At 37.1% G+C, this 24576-nt stretch overlaps 1 protein-coding gene and 2 long non-coding RNA genes across 3 annotated transcripts in view; 2 read left to right on the forward strand and 1 right to left on the reverse strand.

Annotated features, from left to right (window-relative positions):
- Positions 1-1564, reverse strand: part of LOC137252707 (pleiotrophin-A-like) — a 326419-nt gene extending 324855 nt beyond the window's left edge. The window contains exon 1 of the mRNA XM_067788755.1: positions 1547-1564. The gene's annotated coding sequence lies outside the window, so the exon portion shown is untranslated. The remainder of the gene's footprint in view (positions 1-1546) is intronic.
- The window catches only part of LOC137252708 (uncharacterized), a 231875-nt gene that overhangs the window by 149351 nt on the left and 57948 nt on the right, over positions 1-24576 (forward strand). The gene's annotated exons all lie outside the window — the stretch shown is intronic.
- On the forward strand, positions 1407-22112 carry LOC137252709 (uncharacterized). The gene is made up of 3 exons (XR_010953652.1): positions 1407-1567; positions 21442-21526; positions 21582-22112. It is a non-coding gene; the product is annotated as an uncharacterized lncRNA (long non-coding RNA).

Consider the following 24576-nt stretch of genomic DNA (forward strand, 5'->3'; position numbering starts at 1 on the left):
TTACCAATCCTTGTGAAATTTCTTAGGCGCATAGATTCTACGACTATAACTGTTTTCTGTGAAAATGAGCGAAAACGGTTGAAGACGCGTTGTAAAACAGAAAAGTAGCTTCATCACTTTCATCGTAGAGAACGTCTGCTCGATAATCTGCCGAAGGTAAAGATCTCGCACATCATATGGAAATTTTTGATTTAAAAGGATTAACTTGGTTGAAAGAATGTGCCCAGTGTTCATTGAAGACATCATTATTTACAGGGTCAATTCTTTCCGATTGGAAGCGTCGGTAATTCCATGCATGTTCTTTCAACCCTACCAAACCCACGAGTACCGCGGTTTGTCAAAGTTTGACTATATAATAATGTTCCAGTATAAGGTAACCTGTGTTACCATAATTTCGGTTCAGGGTATGAACCAAAACATGCATACATATGTACACCTTGTCTTTTTTTGTGATTTTTGTCAGCCACATCGCGCCGGTATGTGTGTTGTGATTAATGGGAAAAGTTACTGTTGCCAAACAGATTGTTTGCGTCCATGGAATTCGCAGTGGCGCTTCGTGCCAGTAATTTTTGCTTTTCTAAAAAATATTGCACGATTTTCTGCCTAGCCGTGATACATATAAACAAATATAAGTTAGACACATTCTCGTATGTGTGTGTAAAAAGTACCCATCCAAATATATATCATGCCTGCGTGGCATGGGGACACATTTATTGTAGATTAGAACTTTCTCTTTGCTTTGGTTTAGCATTTTGTTTCATTTTTTACTTTTTCATAAGTGCAGTCTAGTTACATGCATATACATATGTATGTAGTATTATGTATGTATATGTATAAAATGCATATAAACTGAAAATCAAATATCTTATAACTTTAAACGAGCAATTCTAGTATATTCGTATATTTGTATGTTTGTATACCCAAACGATCTCGGGAACGGCTCAACCGATTTAAATGAAATTTGGCACAGAGATAATGTATCTCCTTCTAAGACTTTGTACCTAGGTGTTGCCACTCAGAATGTTTCACAAGGTTGCCACCTATTCGAAATTAAAAAGAAATTGCATGAGATATGCCGATATGGGTATCAAACGGAAGGTACTTCACTCCGCATTACAATAGGATAATTTTTGAGTAGGGTTGCCGTTTAGGTTTGGGGTAGTTAGACGAAATAGTACTCTTCTTACTCTTAATTCTACTAAAGCTTTAAAGGAGAACATTAAAATTACATTAAAAAAAATCTTCGTAAAAAAATCATACACATGATTAGACTTAATTTTCTTAATTTCATTCACGCTAATAATTATTATTTTTTTATTTTTTTATTTTTAATAAAATTGAAATGCAATATCAAGGCACCATGGCAAATTCTGGCAAAATATATTTAAATGCATATTTTTGGGAAATATGAAATGAATAATTGCAATCTCTTACAGATTACTATTAGAACGATTTCTCACCATAGCAAAAAGATATCTCACAATAGTAATTCGCTACCGTTGAACACTTCAATTTGAAAACGACATCTAACCATTTAACTACTTACCAACAGATGGCGCTTAGGGAAGTAAGTACACATTTTTCATTCCAGTTCATTTTGCGGTAAGTGTTTGATATGTTTTTGAAATCTATTTTTATGGAAATCAAATATTTGTAAGTAAAAATGTATAATACATACATGTTAAATTCCAATTAGAATTCGCAATTGATGCAATTGGTTTATATTCTCTAATTCATTCAACAATTAGAAATAGTTCAACTAATTCCCATTAGATAATTGAAATGTTTTTCTAATGGTAAATAATTGATTCTAATTCGAGCTAATTGAATATCTAATTACATTAGCTGAAGTCAATTAGATTTCTAATTGTAAAGGTAAACCAATTTTTTTTTTGCTAATGGCAACTAATTGTAATTAGATTTACCATTAGAATAAAAATTTCAATTATCTAATGGGAATTAGTTGAACTAATTCTAATTATTTAATGAATTAGAGAATTTTGCAAATGAAGGTTAGTTAGAATTCATTAGCATTATCTAATCATTACTTAACATCTATGGTATAATATACATATGCATGATTCAACCACAAGAGGTTTGCTCGACAGACACATTTTTTGAAAATTGCAGCCATTTTGCTCCCAAATCGAATTGACATCCATTAACTGTGTTGTTTCTTTCCGAATTTTCGAAAAATATTAGTAGTAGAAATAGGAAGCAATCAGTTTACGAATACCCCATAAGTAGTTAACTGCATAATTCCTTAGAACATTTATTTTAATTAAGATGAATTTATTAACTAAGCTATGATCTGTTAGTGTGGCTGAACACAGGTTTTATGAAAAGTACGGACACGAAGGAATCGTACACTTTCGTAAACCTATGAACATACGAAAACTAAACCAATTCAAAATTCATCGTTCAACGTCAAAACATCGACTATTAAATCTATTCACGTAAAAATGTCATTAGTAAATAATGGAGATGCCATAACGAAACGTACTCATTGGGCATGTTAACTTATTCAGGAACAGGATCCTACTGTTAATACGCGTCCGAAAATATCGAGAGAGGTGACCTCGACAATAATAACCTAAGGCGGAAAAGAAAAATTGTATATCTGCCGGAGATATTTGCAGTAGAAGTTGGCAATTTTCATGTGGTTGTAATGTTTTTGTGCACTGAAAAAAATGTTCTGTACAAAGGGCTTTTGCAAGCATTTAATTTTGATCCCACCTCATTGGTGGATCGGCCAGGGTAATTTTTTATAAGCTCGGCTGAAGCCCGCCAATGCAACCAGGGGTCATTTTTCGGTTTTTCTTCAATCTCTTTTGAACGAGTTAAAATTTTTATTTCGGCCTTCGAATTATTGTTATCGAGGTCAATACGCATCTTTTGACACTTCTCTCGATATTTTTGGGGTTGGCGGCCACCGTGGTGTGATGGGTAGCGTGCTCCGCCTATCACACCGTATGCCATGGGTTCAACTCCCGGGCAAAGCAACATCAAATTTTTAGAAATAAGATTTTTCAATTAGAAGAAAATTTTTCTAAGCGGGGTCGCCCCTCGGCAGTGTTTGGCAAGCACTCCGGGTGTATTTCTGCCATGAAAAGCTCTCAGTGAAAACTCATCTGCTTTGCAGATGCCGTTCGGAGTCGGCATAAAACATGTAGGTCCCGTCCGGCCAATTTGTAGGGAAAATCAAGAGGAGCACGACGCAAATTGGAAGAGAAGCTCGGCCTTAGATCTCTTCGGAGGTTATCGCGCCTTACATTTATTTTTATTTTATTAAAAGTCGACCTTTTGTTCTATTAATTCCGTATGTTCGGAACATTCGTCCCCATTTAAGAATTTGGAGAATCGGTTTATATTTGGAATATTATGCATATTCGGATCTCGTCAGGTAGTATCAAATGAATGTGTTCCGAATATTCGAAATTAACGGTTTATCCGAACGCTTCCATAAATACTTAACGGAAAAAGCTTTCCGAAATTTCAGAATAAAAAGGTGAATACTCCCTGTGTAGCAGGACCGCACAAAATCTTAACTCTTCTGTCAAAGTCAAGGTAGGAATATAAAGTTCTAAGACAATAAGCCATTTTCTTTATTTTTGTTTTTGTCAGTTCATTACGTCTGCTGAGTAGCGTATCACCCCATGTCGGCTGCCTGTTCAAAATCATGCTATCTCCAAATATTTTTCAAAAATTTCCCAATTCAGGATTTGTCAGAAAAACGCCCTATATTAGGGTTACATCGAAGAACGCTTCATCTCAGAATGCTTTTCATTAACTGCCTCTTATGACAAAATGCATTAAACTTATGCTCATGTAGGGAGTTTTGGAAACAAATTATGAGATACGGCATTCTTCAAATAATTTCGGAAAGAATGACCAAACCAACACAATTTTTATCAATGCACGAAATATTTAGTAGAAAATGAATTATTTCCTCAAAAACTTTTGGCATTTACAAATTTATTATCACTACTAATACACTACCAAAGATACTTGTCTACTACAATTTCACTGCAAGGGATTGAATTATTCTAAGTTTTCCTTACTCCGTAAAAGCAACCCGTCCAGATTTTTCAATTTGGGAGTGTCAAAGATATGTCATCATTGAAGAACAAACCTCTAGTAATTGAATCATGATACATATGTACATATAAAAAAGTAGAGTTTGATTAATGATGACATGTAGAACAAAGTGTGTTATGCGGCATACTCGAAGATTGCCGAGCAAAGCTCGGTCGCCGAGGTACTTGTTATTTAAAGGGAATGTGCCCCATATAATTTATATTCAAGTCTTGGATTTAAATAATCCCAGCAAAGCTTCTAAAATCTACAATGCATTTTATTCTTCTTGTACGATAGACACTGCTAGAGGGTTTGCGAAGTTTTATTGATGATGATCATCATTTACGAGATATTCATCCCATACGTTCCAGAAAGGTACTATCATTAAGGTACTATCGCGTCGGAAGGATTTGATTTTACTTGTATGTCTCTGGATTTCCCCCTAACCTGCTGGGGTTGGAATATATCCGCGATAGACATGGCTATGGTCTTTAAGAGGCTGTTTATCATCCTCCTTCTCTTTCTTCTATCTTATCACCTTTCCCTTTTCCAACCCTACTCCTACCTACTTACTTTCCCTCTTCCTTTTGTTCTTTATCTGGCTTTCCTTTTCCTTCTTTATTATCGTTTCCCCTTCTTTGTCCCACTCATCTCCAGCTTCGTTTCTCCTATCCTACTTCATCTCCTCCAACTTTTTTTCTCCCTCTTTCTCTCCTACTCATATATAAATATCAAATATCGCCTGCTGAATGGTATATCACCGTATCTCAGCTGCCTGTTCGCAAATGCCCTATTTCAAAAATTTTAATTTTTTAAAAACGCTTTATTTTATGTCAAAACTTTCTGAATCTCTACTTAAATAGGCCTGTTTAGAAACAAGCTTAGAGATAGTATCAATATATATTTGAATTGTTTTCAAAGATATCGTAGCTCCCTAGCCAGAAGCATGAATGTGCAAATTTTCCGATTTTGTTTTAGAAACTTCGTTGGATTACCCCTTAGATTCTTCAGGTTCTACTTAAACTTACAGCTTCCTACCTTACATGGAAATCCCAATAATATGCAATGCCGTTTTCATAAATGTATAATTCGATCACATAAAGTTGGACCAGAGGCGTAGCATAACCTAATTAAAGTTCAATAGAAACTGTACGCGTCCAACGCTTTTATTTAATTGCCTGAGCAACGCTCTAGATTGATGAGGAGTGTGATGACTCGTACCTAGGACTTACCTAATTATTTTCTAGGTTTTGGTATTATTATTTCTTAATGTATTGTTTTCAATAAAACCGTTTAACTAAATTTTTTTTTTATTATTTTATTTTCAAGTTTTTAGTCTTTATTTTATTGCCTATTATTTCTAATTCTCTTTAGTTCATTTAGTGACTCCTTATTATAAGGACTCTTTCCTGACAATTTGCTACAATCTAAGTCCTCAATACATAATCCTTCCAAAGACTTTACTCGAGTATGCGCCACGTATGCTTGTCCCTCCTCGAACTCTAAAGTATTTTGATGTCACTTCTACCGGACTGTATGTAATATTTGTTCCAAATATGGACCAAATCGGACCACAAATACGATCTTTTTGAATATCTCGATCCTTGTGCCACCTGGCGGCGATTTTTTTCATATGTCGCTTTCTATTCATGGATGTAATATGTGTTCCCAATATGAGCCTAGTCGAACTACAAATACGATGTTTTGAAATATTTCGTTCCATGCGCCGCCTATCGGAGTTTTTTTTTTTTCATTTAATGCATCGTCATCGCGTTTTGAACTATATTCGAAGTTTCAAGCTTGAAGCTTTTCGGGAAGTTACTTAAATTTTAATTACAAGATTAGTTCACAACAGCCGTGCAGCCCTGCATGCAGCAACCTAAATAAAACCGTTTGAAAAGGTCGTCATTGTTTAATTGAAGGCAAACCGGTTTATTCGAAGCCGTTGCCTATCGCCGAGGCAAAACTAAAAGACTTGAGAAAAATGTGCGAAAAACTGTTCATACTAAAAGAATATCATTCTTTTTATAAACATCTAAAGGGCAACAGTGAGATTCGTGACGCTTTACCCGAAGCCAACATTTCAGAAGATTCTGATTCCGAAAATGAGAACTAGTTCTAAGTTTGCAATAATATCTTAGATAAAAACACATTAGTGTATATGAAATTAAATTTAATGTGTAACTTTTTTCATTTACATACTTTCTATGAGTCACAGCCGCGGATGTTTTGCCAAGTATTATGATGCTCTGAACCCGAATCTGCCAACGGAAATGGCCTTCAGGAATTTGTTTACGTCTTTTGAAGTTTAGGCCATACCATGACCAGTTGAGCCAATTCGGACCAAATTCGGACTCAGCGCATAAAAAGGCACAGAAAATATGAGCCGCATTACGTGATCCGACTACTTTGAATTTTTTTGTATAGCTGTGTTAACAAAAAATTAGATCAGTTTTTAAAGCTTTTGCTGTGGTAGAAAAATTAATGTGCTAAATCTCGTCTCGGAGAATAAAAGGAATGCGAGCAAAACAGTTATCTCAGTTGAAATAGCATATATATATAGTGAGTAAATTTATTGATACATTTTTAAATTAAAAACAAGTAAGGAAGGCTAAGATCGGGTGTAACCGAACATAACATACTCAGCTGAGAGCTATGGAGACAAAATAAGGGAAAATCGCAATGTAAGAAAATGAACCTAGGGTAACCCTGGAATATGTTTGTATGACATGTGTATCAAATGGAAGGTATTAAAGAGTATTTTAAGAGGGAGTGGGCCATAGTTCTATAGGTGGACGCCATTTAGGGATATCGCCATAAAGGTTTTTGTGCAATATGGGTATCAAACGAAAGGTGATAATGACTATTTTAAAAGGGAGTGGGCCTTAGTTCTACAGGTGGACGCTTTTTCGAGATATCGCCATAAAGGTGGACCAGGGGTGCCTCTATAATGTGTTTGTACGATATGGGTATCAAATTAAAGTTAATAATGAGGGTTTTAAATGGGAGTGGTGGTAGTTGTATATGTGAAGGCGTTTTCGAGATATCGACCAAAATGTGCACCAGTGTGACCCAGACCATCATTTGTCGGGTACCGCTCATTTTTTTATATGTGTAATACCACGAACAGTTTTCTGCCAAGATTCCAAAGGCTTTTGGTTTCGCCCTGCTGAACTTTTTGATTTTCTTCTACTTAATATGGTAGGTGTCACACCCATTTCACAAAGTTTTTTTCCAAAGTTATATTTTGCGTCAATAAACCAATCCAATTACCATGTTTCATCCCTTTTTTCGTATTTGGATTTGGTAAAGAATTATGTCATTTTTTTTTTCATTTTTCGTAATTTTCGATATCAAAAAGGTGCGCGTGGTCATAGTCGGATTTAGGCCATTTTTTATACCAATACAAAGTGAGTTCAGATAAGTACGTGACCTGAGTTTAGTAAAGATCTTCGCTCAAGATATCGTGTTAAAGGCCTTGCGGCAGGACAGGCGGTCAACTGTGTATAAAAACTGGGTGTGGGTTCAACCGATTTCGCCCTTTTTCACAGAAAACAGTTATCGTCCTAGAAACTAAGCCTCTACCAAATTTCACAAGGATTGGTAAATTTTTGTTTGACTTATGGCATTAAAAGTATCCTAGACCAATTAAATGAAAAAGGGCGGAGCCACGCTCATTTTTAAATTTTCTTTTATTTTTGTATTTTGTTGCACCATATCATTACTGGAGTCGAATGTTGACATAATTTACTTATATACTGTAAAGATATTAACTTTTTTTTTAAATTTGACTTAAAAAAAAATTGTCTAAGTGGGCGTGGACGTTCTCCGATTTTGCTAATCTTTGTTAAGCATACATATAGTAATAGGAGTAACGTTCCTGCCAAATTTCATCATGATATCTTCAACGATTGCCAAGTTACAGCTTGCAAACCTGTTAAATTACCTTCTTTTAAAAAAGGGCGGTGTCACGCCCATTGTCCAAAATATTACTAGGTTTCTATTCTGCATCATAATTTCAACTCACCTACCAAGTTTCATCGCTTTATCCGTCTTTGGTAATGAATTATCACACTTTTTCGAACTTTCGAAATATTCGATATAGAAAAAGTGGGCGTGGGTATAGTCCGATATCGTTCATTTTAAATATCGACCTGAGATGAGTGCTCAGAAACCTACATACCAAATTTCATCAAGATACCTCAAATATTACTCAAGTTATCGTGTTAACGGACGGACGGACGGACATGGCTCAATCAAATTTTTTTTCGATACTGATGATTTTGATATATGGAAGTCTATATCTATCTAGATTCCTTTATACCTGTACAACCAACCGTTATCCAATCAAAGTTAATATACTCTGTGAGCTCTGCTCATAATAATACTTCTAATTTTAAGGGAGCAATAAACTTTCAAACTCGGTTTCCCAACATTGTCATTTTGGCACATTCATGCTTCTGGCAAGCGTCATGTTTAAAACTCGTTTTAATTATATCCAACAATTCAGCTTTGACTTCTTTGAAGTTGCTTAGGAATAATTCAACAATGAAATATTTCCAGACTTGGCTCAGACCAATGGGGGTCACTGCAGGCAAACAGTGAACGGCCGATCAATTTATGTTAGCTACTCAAATAAGCAGCCCCTGAGCAAGAGCAGCTGGCGAGGAGGGTATATCTTAAAAGGCCCCATGCACCCTGTGAACGCCCAGTGACTGGGAGAGTTGATATCGCCCGTAATTTAAGCATCCACAGCCCACATCGAGGCTGCACCGAGGGAATACCTACCAAAGTTGGCTCCCTAACTACGCGGCAAGGGATATACATTCAGGGAGGAAAAAAGCTCAGTTTTTAATTATTAAGAAGGCTAATATTTGAAATATATATAAAGACTGAGCTCAGTAAGGTGGAATATAGTGGAATAACGATTTTGATATGTTTGCTAAGGGCTGGCGAGTGTGACATTCGGAAATCTTAGTACACGGCTTGACACCCCGTCAAAAAGACATTCCCGCAAATATGATATTCGTCTCCGTCCCGTGGGGTACGTCCGAAGTCCGTCATCATTAAATTGGTGGCGCAAATTCGGCTGAGATTCTCCCGATTAGCGCTGATATGATTATTCAAGGTGACTGTACATTCGGACTAAAATAGCGGCCCCAAGTAAGAACCCAATCACATTAATGAGTAATCAAAATAAAATAAAGAGCAAGATAAGGAAGCTGTTTCTTAATTTAATAATCCGCTACTTCGACGTTGAAGCCATGCATAAAAGTCCTCTTGCAATCCAGGAATGCGGTCTTTGGGTCGTATCATTTCCCACTGATTGCGAGACACACTATCTAATCGGGACTCTAGAAAACGTAAAACAAGTAAATCGCGCTGCTCTTCTGCAGCAAGCTGCTTTGCGATCATGCGCATACTCTTTCGAGTGACATCAAGCATATTTCTGATAAGCTCATGAGTGGCTCTTGGCCAAACCGGTAAATCGTAGATTGCAGTAACTTGTGCGGCATGACACAAATATTCGTTATCGAAGGCTAAGCATAATGTTTTCCATGCGTCTTGGCAGCTGTCATCCCGCTGAGGCAAATATCCTATAGCAGCCTTCTCCTTTACACAACTTTGCAAACGACGGAGTCTCTACAAATTAGATAGATAAAGATTTTGTATAACTTCAACTGTGACTATATCAGGAAAGTGGATCCATTCTTTATGGTAATAGCGAAATGTTGGGAGGCGATCAGCTAATGGCATCTCGGCGAATAGAGGCTGTAAGGTCCTACTGTTTGAAAGCTATATACTGCTGCAGAAGAGTTTGTCTCTAACGACTTTATCCTCTTAAAAATTCCTCTCCCGCACCCTCACGTAAACCTCTTCAATTTCTTGCTGGCGAGCTCGATCGTCAGCCCGTAGTAGCTCATCTCTTGCTAGCTGCCCTAGCTCCCTAGATTTCGATTAAAATTTTCCCCATGCAGTTGTTAGTAACTCAAGGCGAGCTTTAAGGGTTTCGGTGTTTGCATTTTCGAATGTTGTAGATGCCAACCAATACAACTGGCGCTGTATCTGTGAAACTTTGAACTATATGCCAAACATAACTGTATCACTTAATGCGACCTGTTGCCGTGGTGTCTGATTTGTGCTCTCCAAATGAACTGTTGAAACCCCTGTGTCTACAGTTTGCTCATTCGGAAGTTCTAACGCTTGCTTTACGGCTGAAAAGAAATGAACAAAGCAAAATCACCTTTAATATAATCGCCTTTAAAATAATTAATATAACACACAGTAGGCCGGGTCGATTTGTGGGAATGCAAAAAAATCGCCCATTGCTCTGTGAAAATCATATTCTAGGGATCAAAATAAGAAACTTTGCCGAAGGAACCATACCTCTAAAACGAATTCTGATGTCCCCCCCCTTTGGGTCGTAGGGCCAAATTTTGAAAAATCCCACTTTGAAGTGCCTATGTTTTTTTCTTTTTGGAGTTTATTTTTCTCTTTAGAAATTTATTTAGGCAGAACATATGTAAATGAAAAAATGAATTTAACTTAGTAATAGGAAAGGAATTAAAATAATTATTAGAAATTAGCGTTTTTGCAACCCCCTTTTAAAACCAAGGCATCACTGTGATGCATTTGCATGTCGTAAACATAGTTGTGTGGGTTTTTTTTTATTCAACCATTTTAAAAAATGAAGGTATCACTGTGACACAATTGTAGATCGTAAAATTGCTTGTGTTGTTTTTTTTTAAGTCACCACAAGACACAGCAGGTAGAATTGAAATTGCCCCTACCCAAAAGTTCGACCCAAGGAGGGGATATCAGAATTCGTTTTAGAGGCATATTTCCTTCGGCAAAGTTTCTCATTTTGATCCCCAGAATACGATTTTCACAGAGCAATGAGCGATTTTTAAATCGACCCGCCCTAACACACAGCGAAGTCGCAAGTTAACAGATTCCTGGAGATCTATAACCAAACATAAATCGACTGTGCACTTCCCACTCGTCTGAATGAAAGCCTTAAGTCGCAAATGTAATTAGCTATCGCTAACATATTTAATATTGTGCCGAATATTACTGACACTAAGTGATACTCACATCACTAGTCTGATGTTAAGTAAATGAAGCCACAACAACAATAACGCAGACAGTCACTTGTATCTACATAAACGAATCAATCGTTATGTCTACACATATGTACGTACACGCAGCGGAGAGAGACGCACAAAAACATGCACATATCTTATCCGAGATACTCCCAAAAGTAGGCAATTTTCTGTGGAAGTAGCACTCACATATACACGCGCATGGGCTATGCGAGAAGCTATAAAAATCGTGCATCTGTAGTTATAGCTGAGAAATTTATAGCTGGTAAACAAATAGCAAAAATAGAAACGCATAGAAATATGTCAACGAGGAAACCAAAGAGTATAAAAGCAGCAGCTGAGGCACGACGATTCAGTTTGATTTAAGCACGGTATCTGTCGAGCAGTAGAAGCGGTATTGTGAAGTACTTTAATAAAGGCCATTTTGCATTATTAAATATTGGAGTTATTTATTAACAGTTTAGTGATTCGAACGTTAGTAGAATGTTGCAAATAAGCGGAATTACACTAAATTCGTTACAAAGAGTCGCTGAGATAGCTTAAATAAAATTTGATATCATGCATTCGGGGATACGAGTCGCAGATTCATTCACATTTCAATAGCAGCCTAAGCCACAGATTTATAGATAGCCATAGGAAACATGTACGATATCGATAAAAGTTCAATAAACAATAAGTTGTTGCAATACTAAGTTAGGTTAAGTACAAGTGGCTGCCGTCCACATCGGAGTGGCACACTCAGGCCTTTATAAGCCCATTGTGAAACCACACGGATTTGTTCCTACCCTCCTAATCAAACCACTTCGTTGAGTTTGTGAAGCTAACTAAACGTCGTGTATTGACCTCAGCTATATCAGTCAGATCTACAAGAAACATCTTGCCCATGAAACGTTGCCCTTTTCTTCCGAGCGCTGGACATTTGCAAAGTAGATGCCTAATAGTTTCAGGCTCTTCTTCGCTGCCGCAGCTTCTACAATAATCACTAAATGGAGCGCCAATCCTTTCCGCATGCGGTCCAATACAAACGTGACCAGTGAGCAGACCTACGACTAAGGAAAGATCACTCTTACGGAGGGTGAGAAGCTCTCGCGATCTCTTCTCATTCCATTCCGGCCATGTGAGTTTTGCCGTGTGGCATCTACCATGATGCATCCACTTGGCTCCGGCTTACATCAGTAGAGCCTCCTTTATCTTGCAATATGCCACGTCATATTTTCCTAACACAAATTCGCAGACAAAATTTGCAGTGCACTTCCCATCATTTAAAGGGAAGTTTCAAGTCGCAGATTTATATTCCAAAAGAGGAAACATGAATACTACCGTATCGCTGTGTAATCCGCAAGTCGCTGTATAATGAACAAGACGCTGCAATAACCCAAATTTTAATATCATTTTTCTTGAAATCTAAAATAGAAAAAATTAATAAGTCGCTGGTTATATTAATCGAATTATGACCTTCTGTAGTGCCATAAGTAACTTCTTAAATATATAGGCTTTCTTGGCATGAAATTTTGCATGCACAGCCCACTGAAACGAAAATGCAATCATATTTACCTGTGCTTTAACGCACATTTTCTTTTCAAATGATTACAGATAATAAAATAATTCTTTACACAAACCATTCGTCTTGCCTTTTTTCTTTATAACTTCCGAATCTCCAACCGATCGATCGTCTTTTCCTCTGTATTTTATTCATTTTGGTGTTGGGTTGCTAGATTTTATATCCTTTGTTCTAGGCATTTTTGATCAAATCTAAACAAGTAAGGAAGGCTAAGTTCGGGTGTAACCGAACATAACATACTCAGTTGAGAGCTATGGAGACAAAATAAGGAAAATCAATCTGGGGTAACCCTGGAATGTGGTTGTATAACATGTGTATCAAATGAAAGGTATTAAAGAGTATTTTAAGAGAGAATAGGCCATAGTTCTATGGATGAACGCCATTTAGGGATATCGCCATAAAGGTAGACCAGGGCTGACTCTAGAATTTGTTTGTACGATATGGGTATCAAATGAAAGGTGTTACTGAGCATTTTAAGAGGGAGTGGGCCTTAGGTCTATCGGTGGACGCCTTTTCGAGATGTCCCCATTAAGGTGGACCAGGGGTGATTCTATAATGTGTTTGTACGATATGGGTATCAAATGAAAGCTGTTAATGAGTATTTTGAAAAGGAGTGATCCTTAGTTCCATAGGTGGGCGCCGTTTCGAGATATCGCCATAAAGGTGGACCAGGGGTGTCTCTAGAATGTGTTTGTACGATATGGGAATCAAATGAAAGGTGTTACTGAGCATTTTAAGAGGGAGTGGGCATTAGGTCTATAGGTGGACGCCTTTTCGAGATATCGCCATTAGGGTGGGCCAGGGGTGACTCTAGAATGTTTGTACGGTATGGGTATCAAACGAAAGGTGTTACTGAGCATTTTAAGATGGAGTGGGCATGAGGTCTATAGGTGGACGCCTTTTCGAGATATCGTCATTAGGGTGGGCCAGGGGTGACTCTAGAATGTGTTTGTACGATATGTGCATCAAACGAAAGGTGTTACTAAGCATTTTAAGAGGGAGTGGGCATTAGGTCTATAGGTGGACGCCCTTTCGAGATATCGCCATTAGGGTGGGCCAGGGGTGACTCTAGAATGTTTGTACGATATGGGTATCAAACGAAAGGTGTTACTGAGCATTTTAAGAGGGAGTGGGCATTAAGTCTATAGGTGGACGCCTTTTCGAGATATCGCCATTAGGGTGGGCCAGGGGTGACTCTAGAATGTGTTTGTACGATATGGGTATCAAATGAAAGGTGGTAAGGAGTATTTTAAAAGGGAGTAATCCTTAGTTCTATAGGTGGACGCCTTTTCGAGATATCGCCATAAAGGTGGACCAAGGGTGACTCTAGAATGTTTGTACGATATGGGTATCAAACGAAAGGTGTTACTGAGCATTTTAAGAGGGAGTGGGCATTAGGTCTATAGGTGGACGCCTTTTCGAGATATCGCCATTAGGGTGGGCCAGGGTGACTCTAGAATGTGTTTGTACGATATGGGTATCAAATGAAAGGTGGTAATGAGTATTTTAAAAGGGAGTAATCCTTAGTTCTATAGGTGGACGCCTTTTCGAGATATCGCCATAAAGGTGGACCAAGGGTGACTCTAGAATGTTTGTACGGTATGGGTATCAAACGAAAGGTGTTACTGAGCATTTTAAGAGGGAGTGGGCATTAGGTCTATAGGTGGACGCCTTTTCGAGATATCGCCATTAGGGTGGGCCAGGGTGACTCTAGAATGTGTTTGTACGATATGGGTATCAAATGAAAGGTGGTAATGAGTATTTTAAAAGGGAGTAATCCTTAGTTCTATAGGTGGACGCCTTTTCGAGATATCGCCATTAGGGTGGGCCAGGTGTGACTCTAGAATGTTTGTACGATATGGGTATCAAACGAAAGGTGTTACTGAGCATTTTAAGAGGGAGTGGGCATTAGGTCTATAGGTGGACGCCTTTTCGAGATATCGCCATTAGGGTGGGACAGTGGTGACTCTAGAATGTTTGTATGATATGGGTATCAAACGAAAGGTGTTACTGAGCATTTTAAGAGGGAGTGTACATTAGGTCTATAGGTGGACGCCTTTTCGAAATATCGCCATTAGGGTGGGCCAGGGGTGACTCTAGAATGTTTGTACGATATGGGTATCAAACGAAAGGTGTTACTGAGCATTTTAAGAGGGAGTGGACATTAGGTCTATAGGTGGACCCCTTTTCGAGATATCGCCATTAGGGTGGGACAGGGTGACTCTAGAATGTGTTTGTACGATATGGGTATCAAATGAAAGTTGGTAATGAGTATTTTAAAAGGGAGTAATCCTTAGTTATATAGGTGGACGCCTTTTCGAAATATCGCCATTAGGGTGGGCCAGGTGTGACTCTAGAATGTTTGTACGATATGGGTATCAAACGAAAGCTGTTACTGAGCATTTTAAGAGGGAGTGGGCATTAGGTCTATAGGTGGACGCCTTTTCGAGATATTGCCATTAGGGTGGGCCCGGGGTGACTCTAGAATGTTTGTACGATATGGGTATCAAACGAAAGGTGTTACTGAGCATTTTAAGAGGGAGTGGACACTAGGTCTATAGGTGGACGCCTTTTCGAGATATCGCCATTAGGGTGGGCCAGGGGTTACTCTAGAATGTTTGTACGATATGGGTATCAAACGAAAGGTGTTAGTGAGCATTTTAAGAGAGAGGGGGCATTAATTCTATAGGTGGACGCCTTTTCGAGATATCGCCATTAGGGTGGGACAGGGGTGACTCTGGTATGTTTTTGTACGATATGGATATCAAATTAAAGGTATTAATGAGGGTTTTAAAAGCGAGTGGCCCTTAGATGTATATGTGAAGGCGTTCTCGTGATATCCACCAAAATGTGGACCAGGTGATCCAGAAAATCATCTGTCGGGTACTGCTAATTTATTTATATATGCAATACCACTAACAGTATTCCTGCCAAGATTCCAAGGGCTGTTGATTTCGCTTTGTAGAACTTTTTCATTTTCTTCTACTTAATATGGTAGGTGTCACACCCATTTTACAAAGATTTTTCCAAAGTTATATTTTGCGTCAACAAACCAATCCAGTTACCATGTTTCATCCCTTTTTTCGTATTTGGTATAGAATTATGGCATTTTTTTCATTTTTCGTAATTTTCGATATCGATAAAGTGGGCGTGGTTATGGTCAGATTTCGCCCATTTTTTATACCAAGAAAAAGTGAGCTCAGGTAAGTACGTGGGCTAAGTTTAGTAAAGATATATCGGATTTTGCTCAAGTTATTGTGTTAATGGCCGAGCGGAAGGACAGACGGTGGACTGTGTATAAAAACTGGGCGTGGCTTCCACAGATTTCGCCCATTTTCACAGAGAACAGTTACCGTCATAGAATCTATGCTCCTACCAAATTTGAGAAGGATTGGTAAATTTTTGTTCGACTTATGGCAATAAAAGTATTCTAGACAAACTAAATGAAAATGGGCGGAGCCACGCCCATTTTCAAATTTTCTTTTATTTTTGTATTTTGTTGCATCATATCATTACTGGAGTTGAATTTTGACTTAATTTACTTATATACAGTAAAGATATTAAATTTTTTGTTAAAATTTGAATTAAAAAAAAATTTTTTTTAAAAAGTGGGCGTGTTCTTAATCCAATTTTGCTAATTTTTATTTAGCATATATAGAGTAATAGTAGTAACGTTCCTGCCAAATTTCATCATGATATCTTCAACGACTGCCAAATTACAGATTGCAAAACTTTTAAATTACCTTCTTGTAAAAGTGGGCGGGGCCACGCCCATTGTCCAAAATCTTACTAATTTTCAATTCTGCGTCATAACGTCAACCCATCTACCAAGTTTCGTCGCTTTATCTGTCTTTTGTAATGAGTTATCGCACTTTTTCGGTTTTTCGAAATTTTCGATATCGAAAAAGTGGGCGTGGTTATAGTCCGATATCGTTCATTTTAAATAGCGATCTGAGATGAGTGCTCAGGAACCTACATACCAAATTTCATCAAGATACCTCAAAATTTACTCAAGTTATCGTGTTAACGGACGGACGGACGGACGGACGGACGGACGGACGGACGGACGGACGGACGGACGGACGGACATGGCTCAATCAAATTTTTTTTCGATCCTGATTATTTTGATATATGGAAGTCTATATCTATCTCGATTCCTTTATATATGTACAACCAACCGTTATCCAATCAAACTTAATATACTCTGTGAGCTCTGCTCAACTGAGTATAATAAAACGTTCAACTCCTGCGAAATCTTCTCAAATAATGAACAAATTAACGCACGATAACCTTGGGAATGAAATTTCCAACGAGACCATTCTCATATTGTTTGCATCTATAACCGCAGAACGCAAAATTCAATATACATACTTGTACGTGCCCCTACATATATGTACATAAGTACTCGTACAAACAAGCACAAGAACATATGCCGCCATACATAAGTATACATACACAGACATTACCCAGTAACAAAAGGTATTAGATAGGAAATGAATTGGTAATAGCCAAAGTGAGAGTTTTACTGCTGAATTCATCGCTGAATTTTAACACAGCGATATTTCACGAAATTCATACCTGAACAACTCGCTTACCCGTCGATATTAACCAGTCAATTATATGAATTATCAACTCACATACTTGGGTAAATGAATTGATCAGCTGTTCACCTTACCGACTCACATATTTGGGCAAGTGAATTGATTAGCTGTTCACCTTACCGACTCACATACTTGGCTATATGAAAGAACTAAAGAGGATTTAATACAAATATTTTATAGTTTTACACTTTTTAATTCATTAGTTAACAAAAATTAACATTAGAGGAAAAATAAAGTAATTCAATTCGTAACATAAAAAGTATATATATTTTCTGATGATTTTTGCATTAACTTCTAGTTTTTATTCTGCTTCCCCTTCAAGGAAACGGCTTTGTGGAAACGATTATTTTCCATCATGAAGACTCTTTTGAGCTCCCGCTCAAAATTTCCTCTAGTGTAGCCCCCCACTTGTATTGCTTCTGAAATGAAAAATTTTTTATACTAAAATTGTTTTATATTAAAGATTTAATTAATAAAAAATAAAACTTACCATATAATACATAATTCAGAGACTGAAATTTTCCAAATGCAACCTTTTCGTACAATCTATTTTAATTAGTTGTACCATGACTTTATCACATTTTGATAAGCTTTTTCCGTCTGACTCTGCCCTCCCCCCTCTTCCCTTTTTCCTAATCCTTTTATTCACTCCTCCATCCGTCTTTTTCGCTTCATCTATCTCCTTCTTCGTCTTATTCTATCTCTTTCTCAATCTACTTCTCTCTTTTCTCTTCTCTTAATTCCTTCTCATCCCTTATTGCCTGCCCCAGAGGGTGGTATGTATTTTATTCCAGTCCCAGTCCCAGCCCCACTCCGAGGCCCAGTCCCAGTCCCACTCCGAGTCTCAGTCCCAGTCCTAGTCCTAATCCCAGTCCGTCTCTGGATAATATATTACTCTGTACTAAAGCACTCATCAACAGCTTTCATTTGTTATCCATATTCTATAAACACATTCTATGGGTACTGGGGTCCACGTTTCGGCCTATATGTCGACACACTGTACATCGATCGCAACCAAACCTATGTAGTAAAAACCGCGTGAGCTTTACGCAACTTGTGTGAAGGTTTGATCAAAATCGACAGACGAATCTCTTCAAACACCGGCGACCAACTAACAAACATTTTAGCCTTCCTTTTTATATATATAGATTTTTTTATTTTTCACAATTCACTATAATATTAAAACGAAATGCAGATTTTCGTTGCTTTTGAAATTCGGCTTAAAAATTGCACATGGAACAACTAAAGACTATCCTGAATTAAAAAAAATGTCATAGTACCTCTAAATCGTGGGCTCCATCAGAAACCCCTCCCCCCCCCCCCCCCCCCCCTCCCTCGCGGGCCTGGTTATATGTGATACTTGATATCATTCGCTATAATATTTTTTATTGATAAGCACGTTGTTTAATTAAACACCAATTACACGGAAGTATATCCGCACCCTAAAAATGTGAGTGCCGGTGCGTATACGTGACATTTTATTATTACGAATAAACAAATAAAAAAAATTGCAATAAAATAATATTGCGACCATAAACTGAAATATAACCTATCATTTATTTCAAATTAGACCAAACTACACATGAGGTGCAAAACAAATTCAAAATCGGTTCAGTAGTTTAGGAGTCCATCGCGGCCAAAAATTGCGACACGTGATTTTTATATATTAGGATTTGCACAGATATTTTCAATCACAATATTTAGAGTTGCTGAATTTTCATCACTCATGTCATCCGCATTATCATTTGATCTATTATAATAAACATTTTTGGTGACGTTTGCTATACATACTTATTAGAAATTTACAAATTTTGCCGTCGCGACGGGATAACGGTAGAAATTTATTTGCAACAGTAAATATATGCATGCATGTAAACATTGCATGGAAATATTTCTGTTTGTTCGTACGTAGTTGCAGCTTCGATTTCTTTGAAAATTTAGTACTGAAGTGATCGCATACCTATGGCAGTGAGTCGTTCAGTTAAGCGAATAACTTTGATATAAATACTTTTGTTGAAAATAACATCAACGATTTTAGAATGAAATTTGTTTCGTCGCTCATCCCGCAACCTATTACCAACTCGCTTACCGTTTTCAGTTCTGAATTCTTTTGGTACTGGGTATGTTTGAAATGAACTGGATCGTTTGTTCGTTTGACCGATGGAATTTCGAGTGAAACGCTTGAAATTGAATATTGTATGTATACGCGGCCGCTATATGTATGTATACGCAAATAAAGAAACACTTGAAGCTGAAATGTGTATTTATATGCCGTCGCTGTATGTGCGCGCAAATAAAGGCCGCGGCACAATTACACTTTTCATATAGATGCATTTAATACAAGCTTAAGCATTCCAATAACATCGCCACAATCAACCAAGATGTTTCGTTTGTAAATATGAAGGAACTTCATACTTCGCAATTGAAATTTATTACGCCTTGCCCATTCACATACACAATTTCGCGAAGCACTGTTATAAACATTCTCCCTATACAGAAAAAATACTTAATAACAGATTACAATGGAATACGACACCGATTGTTGTATTGCAGTTTTTAATTGCGAAAAAGGAAAATTTGCCAACTATTGGGAGAAATAATTTCACTTGCAAAGTGTGCCAGTAACCTTAGCCAAAGCAAATGCCAAATTCTTCTTATGATTTGCTTGCAACAAAATTTGGGAGTTGGCTACTTTTCAATATCAGATGGCGCCAGTGTCGCTCATTCTACCGTTCTCCATAAAAATGCATGCAATCTAGTTATAATGCATAATCTATGAAAAACAGCTCATGTGACGGAGCTCACGGTGGGTTTTAAAAAATTTTAATTTTTCTGCCGACCATCCCGGAAATTTTTCTGTGGGCTTATTCTAGGAGGTGCCTAGTGTCAAAAAAAGCCAACCGCGAAATCGCGTATTCGGCGCTTTTTTTTTTTTTAGAGTTATTTGAATTTTTTAACTTTTTTAAATTTTCCAATTAAAGCTTTCATACGCGTTATTGATAGGGAAATATATTTTAACGTAATAATGATCATGTTTCTTTGCAAAAAATAATGTAAACATTCATTTTATGTATTTTAAACAATATTTACAAAATAATGCATATTTTTTTTTTTTGAAACCACAAAACTTCGTTTATCTGCTTCTCCAATTTATTTGAATCTCAAATGGCAACCAATGTTGCCAGGTTAGCCTTTTCGAGGCTAGATTTAGCCTTATTTTTGGCCTTTAGCCTCGAAATTTTGCGTTTAGCTTCGTGACTTTTTTCTAGCCTTTTTTACTCCGAATGTATTTTAAAAAATTTCAAAAATAAAATAATTTCAATAGTTCCTGTGAACACCTAATACCTAATAATATGAGTTCTCTACAAAAGATTAATTCTTTTTCTGCTGAAAATTCGTTGAAAATTTCAAAGCCAGATGTATTTTCTTATTTTGAAAAAGAGAAGTATAGTTATTCTTCAAGTCAAATAGCATTAATAGAGCTGCAGTGGCGAAAACTTTTAACTATACAATGGAAAAATGTACACTACACCATGGAATTTTGGTCGGAAGTGCGAGAACATAAAAATGCATTAAACGAACCTCCTTTTTTAGAACTTATCGAATTAATATTTAGTTGTTTAGTATTACCACTCAGTAACGCGGAAGTTGAAAGAATTTTTAGTGACATGAAAAGTCTGAAAACTAAATTAAGGAACAAACTAAAAATTAAAATGCTTAATGCGCAGCTTAATATTAGATGCTCGTTAAAACGCTTATCTAAATGTTGCAATGACTTTGAAATTACCGATGATCTCATATCTATGGTAAATAGCCAAACTTTATACCCAGACTTAAGCTCTTCTGATTCTTCAGACCGGGAATATTTTATATAAATAATTAGTTTGTAATATTTTTTTTATGTATATACACATATGCAATCATTTAAAGTAATTCCATGTGCTAGTCAAGGAAAATGTGCCTGATATGTTTTGAAACAGGAAGTTATGCTTAAGTTATTTACAAATGTGTAAACTAAAATATAAAAAAAATTTAATGAATTAGCTTCCTTTTTACTAAATTTAGCCTTTTCTAACCTTTTTTTTTTTTGCCAATCTAGCTTCTTTTTTTTGCATCACCTGGCAACACTGATGGCAACTATTGTATTCGCAAACTGCTCTCAATAAACGACTAGAGTATTCTGCGTAAGATATTTTAACACTGTACTTAACCCAATTAATTAATTATGCAAATTTGTAGGAAAAGAGAGATATGTTGCTAATACGTATTACAAAGTAGGCATTGACGGTGGTGGAAGTTTTTTAACGACGAGAAGGAGTTGGACGAGGCAAATGGAAAAAAAAAAGATCCCGACAATCTTATCGAAATGGTGTATATGAGCATTTTTTAAGTTCTAGTGTCAAAAAACTATTTATCATTGGTATAGTTTAGTTGAATCAACTCAAAAAAATTATGAAAATGTTTCATTATTATGGACGTTATTAAAGCTTGATAAATTTAAGTGTAAAATCGCAACAGACTTGAAATTAGCGAATATTCTAATAGGCATTATGAGTCATGCCAGTAAATATCCTTGCACTTGGTGTACAGTATCTAGTGACGATTTAAATACGTGCTGTACGCTTAGAATACTTGGCGATTGCTTAAAAAATGTTAGAGCTTGGGAAGAAAACGGAGGCAAAAAAGAACACGCTCAGTTTTTTAAAAATTGTGTAAACAAATCACTCTTCGATTTTGATGAAGACATTGAAATAATAGAATTGAATTCATCTCTGGAACTTTATTACTTGGCGTTATAAATAAAGTTTATGGAAGCCAATAGTTGCCATTTGTGATTAAAATAAATTGGAGAAGCTGATTAACGAACTTTTGCGGTTTCAAACAAAAATATGCATTATTTTGTAAATTTTGTTTAAAATAACTGTTTCCATTGTATGTAACGTTACATAAAATAAATGTTTACATTATTTTTTGCAAAGAAACATGATTATTATTGCGTTAAATTATATTTCCCTATCAATAGCGCGTATGAAAACTTTAATTGCAAAATTTAAAAAATTAAAAAGTCCAAATGACTCTGAAAAAAGCGCCGAATATGCGATTTCTCTGTTGGCTTTTTTTTGATGCTAGGCACCTCCTAGAATAAGCGCACAGAAAAATTTCCCGAGTGATCGGCAGAAAAATTAAAATTTTTTAAAACCCACCGTGAGCCATAAGTAATTACTTGAAACTGAAATATGTTGCATACGCTGTCGCTATACATATATTCTGATAAATTGAAAATTGAATGCGTCGATGTTAGTGAAGTTAAGAGTTTAATATTGTTTTCACACAGAAACTTAATGATCTCATTTCACCTTCTAATGAAATCGTAAATTTTTTGCTTTCACATGAAGGATGAAATGTCAAGCGAATAAAATGACAATGCTATATGACAGACAATCATGGCGGAACGATACAAGGTGGCAGCGTGGTGACATACCTACATATATAAATAAGAATTCCATGTACTTTGTTTTTGTAAATTCGATGGACAAATGATGTATCAAATCAAATAAAAAAGGTAATAATCAGCTGTTCGATGCGGCCACCTTGTATCGTTCCGCCATGCAGACAATGACATTTACTTTGACAAATGATATTTTTAAGCACTGAACACACCAAAAACTAAGAAACTGAACGCTCCCAACAGAGTTGCATTGTGCTTTTGACTTCATTAGGTATTCGATTAGCTACTAATGAAATAATTATAGATTCGAATTTTGTAGGGAGGATTGAGCTCAATAAGCGTCTTAATGTAGAAAACTGCCTTTATTATTCAATAAGCCGTCTGTGTGAAAACAGTTTAAATATGGAATTGAAGTATATATTCTTCGCATACAGAAAAATCTGATTGGAACAAAAAGAACACCAAATTCTAATCGCGACATTTCACACTTTCGCACATACAATCCCAACACTGCAAAGTAGAGATGGGTAGAAAGAGAGCTTATTAACTTAATGCTTAAGATAATGCGATCACGAGGGGTACAAACAGCCCTATGGTGCTGCGAGTGTTACGAGCGAACTCCTCCTATCCCTTGATGAGGTTTCGCTTGACGTGGCGCTGATCCAGGAGCTGTGGCCGATACCAAGATCGAATGGGCGGTGAACACGTTTTCTAAGTTTAAATTGCCGGGCCCAGATGGTTTATTTCCGGCCATGCTACAAGTTTCAAGTAGAGCGGCCGTGGAATGGCTTAAAAATATTCCGTGGGTGCGTCTAAATCTAAATCATGTGCCGCACTCTTGGAGAAATGCTCGTGTAGCTTTCCTACTAGAGGCGGGGAAGATCGGGCACGTGTATCCCAAGAACTATAGACCAATTAGCTTAACAGCATTTCTGCTCAAAACCTTTGAGACGCTGATAGATGTTTACATAAAGTCCAATGTGGACAAAAAGTTGTTGTCCCAAAGGCAAGTCGGTAGACACCGCATTGCGTAAGGTGGTAATAAGCATAGAGGAAGCCCTGTAATATAAGGGATATGCTCTAGGAGTCTTCTTAGACATTGTCGGGGATTTCAAAAATGTTTCTAAATGGGCGACTATGGATGGTCTTTATTACGTTAAAGTACATCCAGCCTGAATCCGATGGATCGGCTGCATGTTAAATTGCAGGAAGATTACCTCACAATGGGGATTGTATGAGGCCACGAAATCAATGGACAGGGGCACCCGAAGTGAGGGGTGCTATCACCACTGCTGTGGACGCTGTCATCAACCAGCTGCTCAGGCGATTCGATGAGAGACCCGTAAAACGTACGGCTTACGCAGATGACGTTGCAATTGTTATAAGTAGAAAGTGTCCTCCTACGATTAGCTCTTTGATGGATCCGGCGCTTCGGGATATACATACCTGGGCATCTAATGTCGGGTTGACAGCCAATGCGGAGAAGATGGATATGGTCTTGTTTACAAAGAGTACAAGGTCCCAAATTGGACCAGGCCTAAGTTAGGAGGGGTGACCCTACAGGAGAAACCTTGCACAAAATATCTAGGAATGATCCTAGACAGTAAGCTGTCATAGAAGCTCAACGTGGAGGAGAGGGTGAAGAAGGCCTCAACGGCTCTTTATGCATGTAAAAGAATACGGGGGTGTACGTGGGGTTTATCGCCCTCGTTTTTTTCTCAGCGATTTTAACCCTATTCTATGCAATGGAGTTCTTGTCTGGTGGAAAGCCATACAAAAAACAGC

The sequence above is a fragment of the Eurosta solidaginis genome, chromosome 5 (genome assembly GCF_040869045.1).
Source record: "Eurosta solidaginis isolate ZX-2024a chromosome 5, ASM4086904v1, whole genome shotgun sequence".
Classification (NCBI taxonomy): domain Eukaryota; kingdom Metazoa; phylum Arthropoda; class Insecta; order Diptera; family Tephritidae; genus Eurosta; species Eurosta solidaginis.